The sequence below is a fragment of the Aquarana catesbeiana genome, linkage group LG07 (genome assembly GCF_042186555.1).
Source record: "Aquarana catesbeiana isolate 2022-GZ linkage group LG07, ASM4218655v1, whole genome shotgun sequence".
Taxonomy (NCBI): domain Eukaryota; kingdom Metazoa; phylum Chordata; class Amphibia; order Anura; family Ranidae; genus Aquarana; species Aquarana catesbeiana.
Genome location: NC_133330.1, coordinates 33,734,375 through 33,755,445, shown reverse-complemented (window position 1 = coordinate 33,755,445; position 21,071 = coordinate 33,734,375). Strand labels below are relative to the sequence as shown.

Below are 21,071 nucleotides of genomic sequence, written 5' to 3'. Positions count from 1 at the left end.
AGCCCTGCATTGTAAGTGACAATGCCTAGGGACCACCCATATCCTGGAGCTTCAGGTAGAAGGGAGCAGCACTGGAGCCTGCCTGCAACTATAGACTAAAAGGCTTGGTGTGGCGGCATTCGACGGGGCACAGTGAGGCTGCGATTGATGGGGCTTTTTTTTTTTTTTCATACTTTTTCAGTTTGTTTGCACCCCTCAAAAATTTTGAGCTCCAGCCGCCACTAGTGTAATATCTACCTTTTTCCTTGCTCCAGCAGGCTCTCTCCATCTGGTCCAGCACCAGCACTGCCACCTCTCTAAGGAGCTCACAGCCGCGGTTGCGTGCTTGCCTCCTCAATGAACAAGGCAGGCTTAGTAGCCCTGCATGATTTGCAACAATACTAGGCGATCGCCCACAGACCAGAGCTTTGGGTAGAAGGTTGAAGTCACCTAGACCAAGGGATAGGGGGAAGTAATGCACCTCACCCCTGCACCCCTAGACTGAATGAGCACATAGTCTTGCAGTGCAGAGTAGATTTGGACCAGTCCCCGTAGTCCAGCTTTTCATTTTATTCTTTATGGTCGCCTGGACTGAGCACAATGCATAGGCTGCCACTGTAGATCTCCTTTACAAATAATTTGATGTTCGGTTTTCCTCCTGATCCAAAAAGTGTAATATTCCCAAGTCACTGACTGGGAAGAAGCAAGAAAATTATCTGGACAGCAAAGTAACAATCACTTTCAGAAGAATCGAGCAGTTGTAGACTCCAGTAGGCACAGCTCCAAGTAGGTCTGACCCCACCCCACCCAATGTCACCTGGGTATCCAGCATTGTACTGTGGAAGGGTATAGGATGGAGGGGGGGGGGGGGGAGCATATGCTCCTTCACACTTCATCTGGCTCTCAAAAGCAAAACCAAGCAACCAAATGGACACAAAGTACAACTGCACTTTAAATTGGACTGAATCAGAGATATTTTTTAATGTTAAATACATAAGTGTAACCCTTCCAAGTATTAATCATCTCTAACAGGAGGTCACAAAACTCCTGACAATGCCTTCATCTGCTTTCCAGAAGGACAGGGCCATCTTTGTTCAGGCATCATCCAGGGTCACCATCTACTGCCGGCTCAGAGATGACCCATGAATCCAGGTGCCTGTACAGTTCTTGGCTGCGTTCACAAATGCCTGACACAGATCAGCCCCTGCTGCGGGGGGGGGGGGGGGGCGACTAAAGAAAATACTCCATCCTGCCTGCAGCAGACTGATGACATAATCGCAGCCGAGGCAAAGTCACTGACTGCAGTTCAGGTATGGCTTTTTAATAAAACGGTTTAGGTTATTTTATTTTTTAAGAACAATACTGTTGTCTGTTATAACATTCCAGGGATTTGATCATGCAGAATTTGTTTACTAATTTAGGCAATTCTTTATTAATATTAAGGGGTTGCGCCCCTCAAAATTAAAATGATAAAAAAAAAAAAAAAAAAAAAAAAAAAAAAAAAGGAAGAAGGACAGAAGTTTTTTTTTTTAAACTTTAATGCATTTTCTGAATTGAAGAAGTGGTTGTAAAGTCACTGCGCCTAATTACTAGAATCCCCTCTGATACAGGAAGCTATGTTGCAGTGTCTTTGTTGTTCGTTTTTACAAATTATGCAGCTCAATACGTTATTTCAGAGCACTGCTGTGCAGTCACATGACCTCCTGCCATTCTCCTTCCCCAATCTGGGGACTGCAGCGGGAAGGGCTGAGATTCCCCTCCGACGTCAGCCGGGAGCAGAGGAGGAGAGCGGCGGGCAGTCATGTGACACAGCGGAGCTCGGAAATAAGGTATTGAGCTACATAATTTATTTAAAAAAAAAACAAAAACACACACCACACAACACTGTGCAACATAGCTTCCTGTAACAAAGGGGGTTCCATTAATTAGGCATAGCAACTTGACATGGAATAGCAGCAGTAGGGGAGGGGCGGGGAGCAGATCGGCTCTCACATTACTGACTCAATAGCTGGCAGGCAGGGGGAGAGGGAGAGACTGCGGAATGACGGAGGCACGTAAACTGACCACCGTATCATGGATCAGCAGCTATCATTAGCGTGGTCAAAACACACACACACACACAATCAGGTATTTTACAGCATAGAAATAGGACAAATTACACCACAGAAACAGTTTCAGGATCTTTTTTTATTTTAGGGTTGCACCTGCTTTAAAAAAAAAAAAAAAAAAAAAAAAAAAAAAAAAAAAAAAAAAAAGGGGGGGTGGGCCCTTTCTCCAGCTTTCCCTGCCCGAACCTTCCCAACATAGAGTACTTACCCGAGCCTAATCTTGATATCTTGATCCAGCAATGTGCCAGAGAGCATCATCTCCCTCCCTTCTCACTGGACTTGGAGGCAGCAGCGGGAGCCATTGGCTCCGGTTGTTGTCAATCACAGCCTGTGAGGAGGGAGCAAGAGGCTGGGCCAAGCTGCATAGTGTGCATCAATGGACACACAGTGTGGCTCAGGATTGAGCCCGTATGAATGTCTCCATAGCAAGCTGCATTTAGGGGGGGGGGGGGGGGGGGGGGGAGAGAGCCAGGTGCACCAGTGGGGAACCTAAGAAGAAGAGGAGAAGGATTGGGGAAGCTCTGTACAAAACAATTGTGCGGAGCAGGTAAATATAATAAAATCCCCTTAAGCTAAAAATAAATATTATATTATATAAATCTCTGGGGACCACGATAAAACTCAGTGCAAGGAGTTGGGGTACGTGACGTTGCCAAGCTCAACAGCCAGCCATCACACTGGATGGAAATATTGATCTTTTTATTGGATTGACATGTGCTTTTTACCGCGTTGTTTGTGAGTATTCTTGCCTTTGCTGTACTCTTAATAAATGTATTTGTCAGTAATACTGCTCAATGACGTTATTTTATACCTATATACATGATGTCCTGATACGATGAAAGTCTAAGGAGGATCCTATTGGTGTTCATGCAATCTAGGAGGATTTTCAAGCGTGTAAAACCACACACCTAAACCAGATTGAGGACAGATAGTGTCACCTCCTAGAGAATGGAGATTGAATTGCGGAATTGATCTGTGGTCCAATCAGTCATTGGAATATCTGGCGCGGTTCCTGGAAATTAATGACGTTTGGCAGCTCTGATCATAACATAGTAATAAAATCAGCTGGAAGAAGTCTTAAGCTCAGAGAGTTCATCCAACATTGTTACAGAATGGGAAAAATCCTTTCTAAGCCCAGAGCACAAAACCTACCGTAAAGTCCGCTTCACATCATCCTGGCAGCAAAATGATTCTATAGATAGATCGATCGTGCACCCGTCCCAGACCTCAGGTATCCCAGAACCATTGCATATCCTATCACAGGCTGCCGTACAACCCCGCAGCCAATCAGGGAGTTGCAATGCAGAAAAATTGTAAAATGCACAGTAGAATCCTTTGCAGGGGGAAATAGGGAAACGCCGACAATGGAAGGGTTTGAATTTTAAGGCCTCGTGCACACTGGGCGTTTTTACAGCTGCTGATTTGGGCGTCAGACGTTTTTTTAAACTGCCTCTAAACTCCCCAGCATGTTATCCTGTGTTCATACATAGGCTTTTACCAACATTTTTTTTTTTGGCCAGGAGAGTTTATTGACAGAAAAACTGCCAGCGCATCCTGGAGCAGCAACGTTTTGGCAGGAAAAACGCTGACAGCTACTAAACTCTGCTAAATGCTGGTGTCCAGTGTTTTTTTTTTTTTTTTTTTTTTTAAAGCAGAGGCCACCGGCATCCTTAGCAACCAGTGAATAGCCGGTTGTTAAGGAGCGGGCCGGGAAGCCGGCTGTCGAGTGCTTAACAATGGATGAGTCATCAGCTGTCAGCGGTGTTGCCTGCTGACAGCTAAATGTAAAAAAAAAAAAAAAAAAAAAAAAAAGGAAGAAGCGGTGGGGGCGCCCCTCCCCCCCAAATCCATGCCAGACCCTTTATCGAGCATGCAGCTGGGCAGGCCAGGAGGGGGGGGGGGGCTCATTCACATTAGGGGGGCGGGAACTGGTGGCTTACAGATTCATATAAGGCCCCCGCTTGCAGACCCCCCTCCCACAACCACCAGCCAGGGTTGTGGGGAAGAGGCCCTTGTTCCCAACATATGGAGGGGGGGGGGGTTGACTACACAAGGTGCTTTAAGGGGGGGTTGCAGAGACAAAGAAGACAAAATGAAAGCAGATTACGGCCTCATTCATCTGGGTGTTGCGACCCCATAGTCCATGAATCGGCTGAAGCAGCCAGATGCAGAGTGCAGGCGGCCCATTCAAGTCTATGGGGATGCAGCGGCTACATGGACACAGCCTCTCGTCACAGTTTGACAGTTGTGCTGGTGAGTGAAAAGCAGACAGTGTGCATTGGGGGGGGGGGGCACTGAACCACACAACTGTCAAATTGGGGTGAGCAGCTGTGCCCCTATTGACAGCCATTTACAGCCCTGGCCTCAGATCCAACCAATCAGATCTCTTACCATCAGTTTCTCACAGGGCAGTCCACGCTCGGATACCTAGTAGTGAATGGAGAGGACGATCGAGTCATGGCTGAATGTAGTCAAGCAGACAGATAAATGGCAGCCTTGGATTTCCATTTTAAAATGTTAGTTGATCCATGGAAGTTCTCTTCATAAAAAAAGTGATTAATGAATGGAAATTTATGTTTTGCTCGCCAATATAATAAAAATATTTTCCAAAGACACTTTGTTCCCGAACAAAGTCTCCTCTCCCCCAGAAAACAGACTGCAACATTGTAACGCGAGAAGCTGAAGCAGGGGTTGAATTGTGTCAAGACATTTGTGAACAGATTCTAGAACTGCATAGGCACCAGGATTTTACACAATTGCGTCACCTCTGAACCATCATTTCAGCAAGTAGATGGTGACCCTGGATGATGCCTGAAGAAAGATGGTGCCGTTCTTCTGCGGTGAAAAGCAGATAAAATGCGAGGGGAGTACTGTGATCTTTGTGAGAGGTAATCAATACCTGGAAGCATTACACTTCTACATTACTTAGCATGCATACATTAAAGCATGAGAACCTATATCAGATTCCAGGTGGGCTATAGCTCTGGAAGGTTTACCCCCCCCTTCCTGACCAGGCCATTTTTTTTGCGATACGGCACTGCGTTAATATAACTGACAATTGCGTGGTTGTGCAATACTATACCCAAATAAAAATGTATGTCCTTTTTTTCCCCCCCACAAAATAGAGCTTTTTATCATCTTTGGTGGCATTTGATCACCTCTGCCGTTTTTTTTTTTTTAATAGCGCAAAGAAAAAAAATATAACCAAAAATTTTGAAAAAAAATATAGCAGACAGTAAAAAAAAAAATCTAATTTCTTCATCAATGTAGGTCAATATGTATTCTGCTACACGTTTTTGGTAAAAATCCCAATAAGTGTATATTGATTGGTTTGTCTACAAAAACTATGGTATATATTTACTTTTTTTTTTTTTTTTAACACTAGTAATGCTGGTGACTTGTAGCGGGACTGCAATATTGCGGCAGACAAAATTGGACACCTGACACTTTTTGGGGGATCAGCGACACAAATATGCAGTCGCTGTACTAATGACATTGGCTGGGAAGAAGTTAACATCAGGGGCGATCAAAGGAATAAATGTTGTGCTTACTCACAGTGGGGGAAGGTGCTTTGATTAGGGGAAAGGGAGGGATCCATGGTCCTACTTAGCAGAAACACAGAATCAATGCCTTCCCCTCTGACAGAACAGCAATCTGCCTTGTATGGCCACCCTGCTCTCGCCGTGTTGATTGGCGTGCGTTCCACCGCCTTGGCGAGACAGAAACCAGAAGTGACTTGACCTGTATGTGCCTCGACGTATGTTTCGTCTTCACAAGGTCATCAGGAAGGCGCTTCCTGATGACGTCGTGAAGACGAAACGTACGGTGAGGAGCATCCCAGCCACGTCACTTCCGGTTTCTGTCTCACCACGGAGGTGGAACGTGCGCCCATCAACACGGCACGAGCGGGGCGGCCATACCTTCCACTAGCCTTCGGATTCATGCTGTATACCTCCAGTGCCGAGGAAAGGCACCCAATGTAAGCGGCCATTTGGCGCATGTCTTTTAAGCATTTTTAATTGAACTGTATTACGATATGGTGCTGTTTTTTTCTAACGGTCATTGCGGTGGAGTATTAACAAGATTCCAGCCACATCTCCTTTGACATACCGGCAAGACCATAGACCCACACTAACAAGCCTGATCTGACCTTCTGTTTAGTTAAAGAGGTCACGGTGGTCCGGTGAGTAGGAATTTCACTCACATTCACCGGGTGATTTTCATGAAGTTTGCCGCCGGTGATGATGTAAGGATTGAAGTTGCATCACCAAAGATTTATGGACTTTGTTTTTGAAAAAATATTTGAATCATTGTCATTCTAGCACTGGATCATTAATTATGAATTGTTTTAGCATTTAAAATTAGCACTATGCACTTTATTTTGTATATTCACAAGATTTAGGTTAACCAATTAAGTCACACTTATTCACAGCGCCCCCTATCATTACACACCCCCAAAACACAACACGCCACCATTGATTGAAATCGTGCAGCACCCGCAAGTTCCTCCTCATGAAGGCACATGTACAGGCCCGTCTGAAGTTTGCCAATGAACATCTAGATGATTCAGAAAAGGATTGGGAGAAAGTTCTGTGGTCAGACGAGACCAAAATTTAGCTCTTCGGCATTAACTCAATCCGCCGTGTTTGGAGGAAGAAAAATGCTGACTATGACTCCAAGAAAACCATCCCTACAGTCAGGCATGGAGGTGGAAACATGACGCTTTGGGGCCGTTTCCCTGCTAAAAAAAAAAAAGGTACAAGCCGACTTTGCCGCGCCAATGGACGGGGCCATGTATTGTAATATCTTGGATGAGAACCTTCTTCCCTCAGCCAGGACACTGAAGATGGGTCATGGATGGGTCTTCCAGCACAACAATGACCCAAAACATACCGCCAAGGCAAGAAAGGAGTGGCTCAAGAAGAAGCACATTAAGGTCATGGAGTGGCCTAGTCAGTCTCTAGACCTTAAGACAGTGGAACCTCGTTCCAGGAGTATGCTCGTAATCCAAATTACTTGCATATCAAAGAGAGTTTTCCCATTGAAGTCAATGGAAACGAAAATAATTAGTTCCGCATTGACTTCAATGGGATGCAATACCGCATGCGGCCAGAGGTGGGGGGGTGCCGGAGAGCCTCGGAAACGGGCGAAAAGGCCCGAGGACACTTCGGCAGACCTCAGAAAGACTTCCTACCCGAGATTTGCCAAGGTCAGCCGAAGTGTCCTCATGCCTTTCCATACATTTCCAAATGGTGCCGATCGGCGACATTCGGCTCTGCGCCAGCGCCCCCCGCCTCAGGCCAAAAGCGGTACTTCACACCGCTTTGGCCTGAATCATGCTCCTTTTGCGAGACAACTCTCGCAAACCGAGTCACAATTTTTTAAAAATACAGTGCTCGTATTGCGAAACGCTCGTTAACCGCGTTACTCGCAATCCGAGGTTCCGCTGTATAGAAAATGTATGGAGGGAGCTGAAACTTCAAGTTGCCAAGTGACAGCCAAGAAACCTTAAGGATTTAGAGAAGATCTGTAAAGAAGAGTGGACCAAAATCCCTCCCCAGATGTGTGCAAACCTGGTCACCAACTACAAGAAACGTCTGACCTCTGTGCTTGCCAACAAGGGTTTCTCCACCAAGTACTAAGTCATGTTTTGCTTGGGGATCAAATACTTATTTTACGCATTGAACTGCAACTCAATTTATGACATTTGGTTGATATTCTGTCTCTATTATTTCAAATACACCTATGATAAAAATTACAGACCCTTCATTTCTTTGTAAGTGGGCAAACTTACAAAATCTGCAGGGGATCAAATAATTATTTTCCCACACTGTATCCAAACGCTTTGGGTTTTTTTTATACCTGTGTGACGCGCCGTAACGTGGCGTTGTATTACACGTATAGGAGTTGAACTTTGTCTAGTCTTGTAAAAAAAAAAAAAAAAAAAAAAAAAGAAGAAGGAGCAGCAAATGGGAATGTAGCTACAATCCGATACAAAGGTTCTCAGTGACTTCACGGATCCATGTGAAACATGGCGATCCTACACCAAAGCAATCAGTGGAGGGGGGAGCATTTAAAAAGGGTGATGTCAGCTAGGAAATATTTTTAGTGTTTTTATAAGACCCCCCTCTGGAGGTCTCAGATTGTAGATTTCACAATGCGGCCCAGAAACAGAGAGAGGTTGTGTCTGTTCGGGAAAGGGAAAAACCACGTTTTTTTTTTTTGCTGCCACTTTGGCGAAGACCCTGGGAGGGGCCACAGGTCCCAGACTAAACAATTAACCTATTCACTGCCAGAGGAGGAGATCCCGACCAAGGCAGCTCACCGGCCAATTTTAGCATTGCTGCGGTTTGCAGGAAAGGTATTAAAACAGTCTGGAGCGCAGAATGAATGGAGGCTTCTGTTCCAAGCTTTAAACAATACGAGACGCGGGCCGCTTCCAGGGACACAAAAGAAAGTAACATTGTGTGCAAAACAAACGTTTACAAATAGGTAACGTGCAGCTATTAAAATATTAGGTGCCGTGGGAAAAAAAAAAAAAAAAAAAAAAAGGATAGATAGATACACACACAAATACATCAATATAACAAATGTCTAATTGATATGAAATGTTCACCCAACCCATGCAATCCATACATACAAAGAAACAAATCCGTTCAGAAATGAAGTTATGTGTAATAAAATGGAATGACACATGGAAAAAAAAAAAAAAAGTATTGAAGAAAGGGAGGTGCAAAAAGACATGGAAAGCCAAGACACCAGCTGAAATCTATCAGTAGAAAGCAGACCGGCCCCTTGTCAGAGCAAATTAATATCAGCTGGTTCAGTCTCAACTGTAGGCCTATAAAAAGATGTCACACAAGAAGCATCTCATGATGGGTAAAAGCAAAGAGCTCTCTCAAGACCTTTGCAACCTTATTGTTGCAAAACATACTGATGGCATCTGTTACAGGAGGATTTCTCAACTTCTGAATGTTCCAGTGAGCACTGTTGGGGCCATAATCCGGAAGTGGAAAGAACATTTCACCATAAACCGACCATGACCAAGGTGCTCCTTGCAAGATTTTTGACAGAGGAGTGAAAAGAATTATCAGAAGAGTTATCCAAGAGCCAAAGACCACTTGTGGAGAGCTTCAGAAAGACCTGGAATTAGAAGGTACAATTGTTTCAAAGAAAACAATAAGTAATGCACTCAACTGCCACAGCCTGTATGCACACTCACCACACATGACTCCATTGCTGAAGAAAAATGTTGGAGCTCGTTTAAAGTGGGAGGTCTGAACATCACTGCAAAAATTAAAAGCCAGCAGCTATAAATACTGCAGCTGCTGGCTTTTAATATTAGGAAAACTTACCTGTCCTGGAGTCCAGCGATGTCGGCACCGCAGCTGATGTTTCCCTTAGCTGTTGGGTGCTGCTGCCGCCATTGCCAGTAAGGGAACCTGGTATTGAAGCATTGCGGCTTCACCCAGGGTCCCTACTGCGCTCTCCTACACAGCGCCCCCTATCATTACACACCCCAAAACAGAATATGCCGCCGTGGCTCCCGGAAGCGGGGACAGGATACCTGTCAAAGATAAGAAAGGTATCCGCTCCCCCTAAAAGGTGCCAAAATGTGGCACCGGGGGGACGGGGGACAAATGAGCGGAAGTTCCACTTTTGAGTTTGTTGCACAACACTTAGACAAGCCTGTGAAATACGGGGAGAATATAGTCTGGTCAGCTGAGACCAAAACTGAACTCTTTGGATGCCATAATACACACCATGTTTGTAGGTCACATGGCACATCACCCCAAAAACACCTCCCATACCAACAGTGAGGTTTGGAGGTGGGAACATCATGGTGTGGGGCTGTTTTTCATACGGTACTGGCAAACTTCATATCATTGAAGGAAGGATGAATGGAAAAATGTACCAAGACATTCTTGATAAATATCTGCCGCCATCTACCAGGATGATGAAGATGAAACAAGGGAGGACATTTCAGCAAGACAATGATCCCAAACACCAAGCCAAGGAAACTCTCAACTGGTTTAAAAGAAAGAAAATAAAGCTGCTAGAATGCCCTGCCATGACTTGAATATAATAGAAAATCTATGGAAAGAACTGAAGATCAGAGTTCATAGAAGAGGCCCACCAATTCTAGTGATTGGTAAGCTGCAATATGAAATTTTTGGTTTTGGGTTCATTACCGCTTTAAGACACAGATAAGACAGTGGCTGTGCTCTTCTTAATGAGGAGAGAGATAGGCTACAGATCAATTTCAAACCTCCCAGGTCTTTGAAGCTAACAGTTTTTTTCCACCCTGGAAAGGGTTAACAATACAAGGGGAAACATTAACCCTTTGAGGGGCTGAGCTCTGCTGGAATTGGAAATAAGGGCCACTGAGAGGTATTATTCATTGGGCTGAATAATAAAGAGGAGATTTCATAGCCCTCCGCACACAGCAGCAGACCAGGGAATGGGGGGGCTCCATTGATTTTATACTCTGCAGAGTGCAGTTTGTAAGCCTGTAAACACTTCTGCCAAAAAAAAAAAAAAAAAAAAAAAAAAAAGTTTCCCCATGACTAGCAATTCAGTTATGGCAGAAGTCACAGTCATTACCCAAACAGGAGAAGGGCTCAACAACAGAAAGGTGCCAGGAGGTAACCTGGCCATACACACAACATGCTGTGGTGCATAGAAATGATTAAAATGTAGTAATTTTTCCACCCCCTCCCTGTGGCCATTTAACTGGGTTTAAGAGGATCTTCAGTCCCATTAATTTGGCTCGACCCCCCCCCCCCCCCACCCCCCCTCCTCCTCCCCTGATGCCACCATTTTTTCTATATGGAGCATGCGCAGTTGAGCCCAAGGGCTGTGTGCGGCCTTCGGATCCCAGCAGAGCCCTTCAACATCTGTGCACGCACAGCAGATTTTTTCGGGCATGCACACTTCAAAGTTTTGGGTCATCCAGAGCAGCCCTGTCTTTGCGCATATGCGGCAAACCCATGCATGCGCAGATGCGTAAAAGGGCTTTGCAGCCCTGTGGCACACATGCAGAATCCAGGAGGAGGATAAACCTCAGCTGAAAAGCAAAAAAAGAACCCCGCCCCCCCCCCCCCAAAAAAAACCCCAACCTCAGCTGCCGTGGACGCATTATATTTGCCATCTGGGTGTTAATGCCCACTGTTCTTGCTGCTGCACATGTGCTTACACAGCCAAAAAGCCTAAAAAAAAATAAATAAATAAAAAAGGGGGAATATAAAATGTAAGCTGTGCAATGTGCTGGAGCAACACATTATACCACCTCTAGAGCCCTAGAGTGCAAAAATCAAACCAACTAGCATCAATGAGCCCTTTAGAGAAAAAAACAAAACAAAAAACAAACAAACAAAAAAAACAAACAAACACGCATTTAGTGTAATTCTTATCTTCAATCCAGAGTTGTCCCCCCCGCAGTAACGCCTTTCCACCACTAGATGCCCTCTGACTTGAATGATGGCCAAGGTCAATCAACCCACATCCTCTTAGTCAAGGCTGTCACAGGGGACCATGTCATCACACAGCCTGGGCTCAGAGTATTACATCACTGCACCTGGAGACGAGGAAGAAGGACCCATAACATCATTAGACTGACCGTAAACACCCATGGGGAAACTTTTTTTTTCATCATCATTTTGTTTTAAGAAGTGGGGGTTGTATAACTTCTGCTTTACAAATTTTGATTTTCAGCATCTGCCTACAACTGCCGGCGTTTCTGAAGTTGAAGGACTTTTCTTCAGCTTAGACAGAACTCCAGGCCACCTTAGGATGAAAGATCAGAACAGTACTATAAGAACAGCATTTAATAAAAAGGAAAATCCCAAGACAGACCACTAAAGACTCCTTCAAAATACAAAAAAATTCCAGGTATTGATATTTGTACAAAGTTACTGGTCCAGCTTGGAGAAAGGCAACTATGTATTGACCATACCTGTGAGTTCCTCTAGATCAGGGGTCTCCAAACTTTCTAAACAAGGGGCTAGTTTACTGTCCATCAGACTTTAGGAGGGCTGGACTGTGACCAGTGGAAAAATGCCCCAGTGTCAGCGGGTGTATACAAGGTCTCAGGCTTGGTGGTCATTGAGAGTAAAAATAAATAAAATAAAATACATAAATGATATTGCCTGTGATCAATAGGAGGAGGAATGGTGCACCACCCTTGGAGGGGGGGGGGGTCAGTGGGAGGAACGGTGCACCACCCTTGGAGGGGGGGGGGGGTCAGTGGGAGGAACGGTGCACCACCCTTGGAGGGGGGGGGGGGGTCAGTGGGAGGAACGGTGCACCACCCTTGGAGGGGGGGGGGGGGTCAGTGGGAGGAACGGTGCACCACCCTTGGAGGGGGGGGGGGGTCAGTGGGAGGAACGGTGCACCACCCTTGGAGGGGGGGGGGGGTCAGTGGGAGGAACGGTGCACCACCCTTGGAGGGGGGGGGGGGTCAGTGGGAGGAACGGTGCACCACCCTTGGAGGGGGTCAGTGGGAGGAACGGTGCACCACCCTTGGAGGGGGTCAGTGGGAGGAACGGTGCACCACCCTTGGAGGGGGTCAGTGGGAGGAACGGTGCACCACCCTTGGAGGGGGTCAGTGGGAGGAACGGTGCACCACCCTTGGAGGGGGTCAGTGGGAGGAATGGCGTCCCCCATCAGTGTGAGAAACAGTGCCCAAAAGGGCCACATACAGGTAGGCAAAGGGCCAGATTTGGCCCATGGGCCACACAGTTTGGAGACCATTGTTCTAGAGCAGTGGTCTCCAAACTGTGATCCTTTGTTTACCCTCATCTGGCCCTTTGGACACTACTCCAACAATGGGACATCAGTTGCTTCCACTGACCACAGTCTGGCCCGCCCCAATGCCTGAAGAACAGTAAACTGGCCCTTTGTTTAGAAAGTTAGGAGACCCCAGCTCTTGAGGCTGAAAATCACTGTATGCTCCAGTGATCTCCACTGGCTTCGTGTCCCGTGTTGAGTGGCTGTCCTGCTGCATTGCGAACACAGGAGGTCGGCCGCTGGGCATGGATGGCATTCAAAGAATACTTTGCACTTTCTGAATGAATGCAAAGCATTCTCTGATTGGACAAAGTGGAGAGGTGGGGTGGTTACATCACATTCTCCACCTCATTCAATCGGAGAATGCTTTGCATTCATTCAGAAAGTACAAAGTATTCTTTGAATGGCACCTGTGCCCAGCCGCCGACCTCCTGTGTTCACAATGCAGAGACCAGGAAGTTAGTGGAGATCACTGGAGTCGCGGTGTCTATACAGAGATTTCCAGCTTCTAGAAGATCACACAGCTTTGGTATATACTTAGTTATATCGCTCCAAGCTGGACCAAGGTAACTATAAAAATATCCACACCTGGAATTCTTCACTAATATTAGGAAAACATTTAAAGCAGTAATAAACCCAAAATAAATCATTACACTGGAGCTCACCCATCATTAGATGGCTGCATGTTTTCTTTTTAGGCTCCCTTCTGTTTCCCATCTGAGTATCCTGCCAGTAAGGCTCCATTCACACTTGTGCGACTTGTCCTGCAACTTTGATGTTCAAGTTTTCCAATGGTAACCATTCATATATGCGCGATTTAAAGTTGTAGCCACTTCAGGGTAAATCATGCACTACTTTGGTTTGACTTTCATGCAACTTGAGGGCCATAGACTTCAATGTTAACCCTCAGAAGTTTCATGAAAGTCATACAATGCAACTTGTGTGCAACAGTTGTCCATTATCACTGGTCAAAGCCAAAGTCATATCCAAGTTGTACCCATCCAAAGTTGAGTCAAAGTTTTACTCCAAAGTCGGCGCAACTTTTGGAGTTGTACAAGTGTGAATGGAGCCCAAGTCTGTTTTTCAACAGAACAGGCTGTCTTGCAGTTAGGCCCCTTTCACACTGGGGTGGTGGGGGCGTCGGCGGTAAAAGAACGATATTTTTAGCGCTGTTTTACCGTCGTTTTTGCAGCTGTATTTGGACGCTAGCGGTGCGGTTTTAACCCCCGCTGGCGGACGAAAAATGGTTAAAAACGCTCGCATAGCGTGGGTATAGCCGCGCTGCCCCATTGATTTCAATGGGCAGGAGCGGTTTAGGAGCGGTGAATATACCGCTCCAAAGATGCGGCTTGCAGGAGTTTTTTTCTTCTCCTGCCAGCGCACCGCTTCAGTGTGAAAGCCCTCGGGCTTTCACACTGAACAAACAGCAGTGGCTGTTTTGGATCGGTTTGCAGGCAGTATTTTTAGCGCAATAACGCCTGTAAACCGCCCCAGTGTGAAAGGGGCCTTACAGAGATGAGACTAACCATTTAACACTGTTGTCAGGGGTGCTTACAATGATCAGCTTTTATTCATGTAAAACCTTAATCCTTAAATTCAAAAGAAAAAAAAAAAAAAAAAGAAAACAATAGCAGCCACCCCATCTAATGACTGTTAATCTGCAATATATTACATTTTGGTTTTAGGTTTAAGACCGCTTTAAATCTGTTCAGCCAGTATTGCGATCCAGGTTCTGCACAGCAAATTTATAGACAGAGTTGGGTGATCTCACTTTCCTCCACTGCAGTTGAGCAATCAATACACGTCACCAGCCTCCACCTAGGATGCTAACTGGACAGCATCACTCTGTCAGCAAGCTCCCAGTGTTATCATTGGGTGTTCAATCATAGACAGACACTAGAGGAATCCAGCATTGCTGCCTTGGGACATAGATATAGCCAAGCACACTGCACACCCCTGCAGACTCTTCTATAAACGGACATGCAGATTAAACTTTTTGCTGCCACTGACATATGTCGGCAGAAGTACCAGCATGTGCAAGCATGATCTCAGCTGTTGGCTTGCCTGTGGCAGAGATTCAAGTGGTTGTAAAGCCATCTGATCCCTTCCATGTGAGTAGTAACATGCCACCCCCCTGCTATGTATCCTAGGCTCACCTGTCCTCCCTGGATGTCTATGGTGGGTGTGAGCAGGGAAAGCAGAAGGATGCCAGCAAACATCACTGATCTGCCCTAGCTAGATTGACCCCATGAAGTGACAAGCTGTGACCGCTTCCAGGTTCAGAGCCATCATTGCCTGGTCCCTGTGGAATGATCTGTTCTTGTTCTCAGCTTCAAAAAGGAGACATTAGGCTACTTACATTAGCGCATCTCCAAATTTGCACGATTTCCACTGCGACTTTGAAGCGCGATTGTGGCAACTTTGATCTGACTTTACATTCTCTGGTCCAAAGTCACATCATAGGTCAGACCAAAGTAGTGCAGGAACCTTTACTGAAGTCGCAGCGACTTCTGTAGTGTCAGTAGGAACGGCTCTCATAGAAATACATTCAATTCCACATGTCCTGCGATATGGGGTCCCACAAGTCGGATGCCAAGTCACACAAGGGTGAAAGGAGCCTTAGGGGTCTGATAGACCCATGATCTCTCTGGGAAAACAAAACAACAAAAAAAAAAAAAAAAAAAAAAAAAAAAAAAAACCCAACACACACACCTCTGTCACCTGCACTATACTATATCCTGTGATAGTAAAGAAGTAGAAAAAAAAGATAAATAATAAACTAAAAGTTTTTAACCCCTTAAAGCCTAAGCCTTTTTCTGACACTTGTTGCTTACAAGTTAAAATCAGTATTTTTTGCTAGAAAATTACTTAGAACCCCCAAACATTATATATGGTTTTTCTTCTAACACCCTAGAGAATAACATGGCGGTCGTTGCAATACTTTTTTTTGCACCATATTTGCACAGCGGTCTTAAAAGCGCACTTTTTTTGGAAAAATTCACGTTTTTGAATAAAAAAAAAAAATAAGACAACAGTAAAGTTAGCCCGATTTTTTTCATGTTGTGAAATACAATGTTACGCCAAGTAAATTGATACCCAACATGTCACGCTTGAAAATTGCGCCCGCTCATGGAATGCGTCAAACTTTTACCCTAAAAAATATCCATAGGCGACGTTTAAAAAAAAATTCTACAGGTTGCATATTTTGTGGTACAGAGGAGGTCTAGGGCTAGAATTATTGCTCTCGCTCTGCGGTCGCTGCGATACCTCACATGTGGTTTGACCACCGTTTTCATATGCGGGCCCTACTCACGTATGCGTTCGCTTCTGCGCGCAAGCTCGACGGGGTTTGACCACCGTTTTCATATGCGGGCCCTACTCACGTATGCGTTCGCTTCTGCGCGCAAGCTCGACGGGGGGGGTAAATTTTTTTTATTTATTTTACAATATTTTATTTATTTTTACACTGTTAAAAAAAAAAAAAAAATTATAATGGTGTCACTTTTATTCCTATTACAAGGAACATAAACATCCCTTGTAATAGAAAAAAGCATGGCAGGACCTCTTAAATATGAGATCTAGGGGTCAAAAAGACCTCAGATCTCATATTTACACTAAAATGCAATAAAAATAAATTTAAAAAAAAAGTCATTTAAAAAAAATGACATTTGAAAAAAAAATGTGCCTTTAAGAGGCATGGACGGAATAAAATATATATATCACACAGTAAAGTTGGCCCAATGTATTTTGTATGTGAAAGATGTTACGCCGAGTAAATAGATACCCAACATGTCACACTTTAAAATTGCGCACACTCGTGGAATGGCAACAAACTACGGTAATTAAAAATCTCCATATGTGAAGCTTTAAAAAATTTAAACGGTTACCAGTTTAGAGTAACAGGGGAGGTCTAGCACTAGAATTATTGCTCACTCCAATGATCGCTGTGATACCCCACATGTTTGGTTTGAACACGGTTTATATTTGCAGGCGCAACTTACGTGTGCGCTCGCTTCTGCGAGGGATGGGGAGCTTTAAATTTTTATTTTTTTCCTGATCACATTTATTGCTGTCACAAGAAATATAAACATCCCTAGTAACAGTCATAGGCGATGACAGGTACTCTTTATGGAGAGATCTGGGGTCTATAAAGACCCAAATCTTTTCCTTTGCACTTAAAAGCATTGAAAAAAACGCCAAGCTTGGCTGTTTTGAATACTGCCATTTTTTTTTTTTTTATTTGGCGCCTTTATGTCTTCAGTAAACCAGAAGTGATGTCATGACATCGCTTCCAGGTTACTAGATCCGAGACTCAATCAAAGCCGATCCAGGCATTGTTCGGGTCTCTGGCCAGCCAAAGGAATGTGGCGACTGGTCGCTCGGGCGAGCCGAGGAAGGCGGCTGCTTAGCCGCATCAGTTGTTATAAGAAAGCTCTAAAAAAAAAAAACGGTCCTGGGGCGATGCCTGTACAACCACTTGAAGCCGCATATTTGCGTTACAACGGCGTGAAGGAGTGAATTAAATTTTTTTTTTTTTTTTTTTTAAATTTATAAAAAGGGGAAGGAAAACAAAAAAGCAAAGCCACCACACACACAGAAAAAATAAATAAATAAAATAAATAAAGTACCCCCCCCATACACAGCTATAAAATATGCAACACTCCAAAGAAGCTCATGTACCAAATATTGCCGCAGAGCCAGGACCGTTTGAATTTGCGTTTTTTGCCATGATTTTAGTGCATTTTGTTGCTCGACAATCGTGGCAAAAATCGCACCATTAAGAAATAATAGCACCACAAACGTGTCCATCCAATATTCTGGCAGAATCGCTGCGATTCCTCCCACGATTCAAAACGCCTAGGTGTAAACGGAGCCTTAATCAGGACCCGTTCAGTAATAGTAGTATTAGGCTCACCATACACATCACAATCTGATTGCAGCCTACTGCATTAGGGTGTGCACCCCAAAGCTCAAACACACATGCGTGTGTGCATCTACTATATATATATATATATATATATATATATATATATATATATATATATATATATATATATATATTACACACACACACACGGCCCTGGCACATTGATCTCCTTGCTGCCACACAGAGCAATAATGCTAATGCGCACTAGGTGATTAGGGTGTGCCCAGGCATATCCAGCACACCCTGTGCTCACGCCTATGCAAAGCATAGTAACACATTTTACTATGTTTCAGTATTAATTAACACAGTGAGCTGTGAACAGCGAGTTCATTTAGAAAAGGAAGGGGCCGGTAAATGACATATTGTACTATCCCCTTTCCCGCTGTGCATCGTGAAACATCCAGCCGGTGAAGAGGAAAGGTAGGAAGCCAGCAGCACTGCAGGGTCGGGCCCCCCCACATGGGGGGGGGGGGAGCTGGGGCAGTAGGGGAATTGGCACCAGACATAGTGATTAGGGTGTGCCCAGGCACACCCCTATGCTGCCCATGCATGGATCGAAATTCATCCGGTCCCTACTGAACCGAACAAATTTTGATCCTTTAGCAAGCCACTCAATTTCCATCCAATCAGGCGCTTTAGACATAGTAGATCCAAAGGAGATTGTACCTTTTATGGCGACCCTTATAGGAACTGGAAGTGATTGTAAAGTCAGAAGTTTTTTTTTTAACCTTAAAAGCATTATGAAAAAAAAACAAAAAAAAAAAAAAAAAAAACACACACAACACGTGTGTGCAGTAGCCCCCTCATACTTACCTGAGCCCATCTCGATCATGTGATATTCTACGAGAGACTCGCCCGCCTCTTTGGATGAGATGGCAGTGTGACACCATTGGCTCTCGCTGCTGTCAAATTCAGTGAGCCAATGAGGACAGAAAGGGGGCGGGGCCGGGCTACGGCTCCATGTCTGAATGGACAAACAGAGCTGTGACTCAGCTCGGGTGCCCCCCATAGCAAGCTGCTTCCTGTGGGGGCACTCGTCAGGAGGGAGGGGCCAGGAGCGCCGGCAGGGACCCGAGAGGAGGAGGGTAGGGGCTTCTCTGTGCAAAACCATTACACAGAGCAGGCAAGTATAACATAACATGTTTGTTATTTTTAAAAGAAAAAAAAAAAAACTGAGACTTTAGTAATACATGAGGGCAAAAATTTTAAATTTGGAAACAGGCAGGCTCTTTATTGCAGAAGAGGCATGCAAATACACTTACCTGCCTGTTCGCAATCCCCTGTAGAATGTACACTGGCCTGCACATGCGCAGATCAATTTACAATCCAGCACACCAAATGTGCAGGAGTGATGTCATCCCACGCTGGCCAATCAAAACAGCCGTGGACCGGCACCTGGGAAAACCCAGGGAGAAGATTGCATGTGCGGGTGAGGGATCTCATGGGCATCAGACCATAGGGAAATGGGCAAGCATTTGTGCCTTTAGTTGCACTTTAAGCGGGCCATAGATGATTAGTCTTCTTTTGTTCGACCAGCAAGCTGAGTGAAAAAAAAAAAAAAAAAAAAAAAAAGGGGGATTTCTCAATCCACAAAAACGAGGTGCATGAAAGAATCTCCCCTCCTGGGATATTGTATTCTGACAGCAGGATTCAGCGCCGTCAGAATAAACAGATCAGCCGCTGTAGCCAACGATCAATAAATATTTTCCAATGTGTTTATTTAACGATCAACTTCTGTTGAACAGGGATGGCCACACAGGGATCAAAATTTGGCCGGTCCCTGCTGAACCGACTGAAATTTCGATCCATCTATGGCCACTTTTGGTAGTAGAGTATTAGCCACTGATTAAGGCAGAAAGTTTGGAGTTTAAGGCTGGTCACACACACATATACACTATATTACCAAAAGTATTGGCACGCCTGCCTTTTACATAAACTTTAATCCAGTCTTAGTCCGTAGGGTTCAATATTGAGTTGGCCCACCCTTTACAGCTATAACAGCTTCAACTCTTCTGGGAAGGCCGTCCACAAGGTTTAGGAGTGTGTCTATGGGAAGGTTTGACCATTCTTCCAGAAGCGCATTTGTGAGGTCAGGCACTGATGTTGGACAAGAAGGCCTGGCTCGCAGTCTCTACTCTAATTTATTCCAAAAGGTGTTCTATCAGGTTCAGGTCAGACCTTGTGCACTGGTCCAAATCATTTGGTGGAGGGGGGATTATGGTGTGGGGTTGGGCTTGGCCCCTTAGTTCCAGTGAAGGGAATTTCTAAGGCATCAGCATACCAAGACATTTTGGACAATTTCATGCTCCCAACTTGGGAACAGTTTGATGATGGGCCCCTTCCTGTTCCAATATGACTGCGCACCAGTACACAAACAAGGTCCATAAAGACATGGATGAGCAAGTTTGGGGTGGAGGAAAACTTGACTGGCCTGCACAGAGTCCTGACCTCAACCCGACAGAACACCTTTGGATGAATTAGAGTGGAGACTCCGAGCCAGACCTTCTCGTCCAACATCAGTGCTTGAGCTTACAAATGCACTACTGGAAGAACGATCAAACATTCCCATAGACACACTCCTAACCTTGTGGACAGCCTTCCCAGAAGAGTTAAGCTGTTAAAGTGGGCCAACTCAATATTGAACCCTACGGACTAAGACTGGGATGCTATTAAAGTTCATGTGTGTGTAAAGGCAGGTGTCCCAATACTTTTGGTAATATAGTGTAGAGTTTGCAGGCTGAAAATAAATAAAATATCGAACAGATTCCTCCATCTACACTATACATTGTGGATGGGTGAATCTCCAGCTGCAGCCAGCAGTGGTCAGAAAACCCAAGCAGTGGTTGCAGCCGATTGAATGCAGATGCTGTTTTGGACGACAATTTTTCACCCGACTCCTTCGATTTTTTTGCAGTTGAAGGTTGTCAGGTGAAGTGGTGCAGACAGGGCCACCCACATAGTGAGTTTTGGTCAGTTCATCAGGAGCTCCATCAGTTATTGGTCAGCATATACACCTTTACAGTCATTACTTATGTCGATTGTTGCTTCTAAACACCAACCCCCCCCTCCCCAATTCACACCTATATGTAAACACACGATCACAGAGTGCACATAGTTTTCATTCGTTCCCGGCAGGAATAAACCAATCAATAGTCAGCAACCACATACGGAGAAGTGGATTTTGTTCGATAGGATACAATTGTAATTTGCAAACGTACGTTGTCAATCGCACCTCTGCGTCTACCAACTAATGTCACAATCTGATCGAA

The 21,071-nt window shown here is 44.9% G+C and overlaps 1 protein-coding gene across 1 annotated transcript in view; it reads right to left on the bottom strand.

The window, feature by feature from the left end:
- Positions 1-21,071, bottom strand: part of CHST13 (carbohydrate sulfotransferase 13) — a 60,812-nt gene that overhangs the window by 38,726 nt on the left and 1,015 nt on the right. The gene's annotated exons all lie outside the window — the stretch shown is intronic.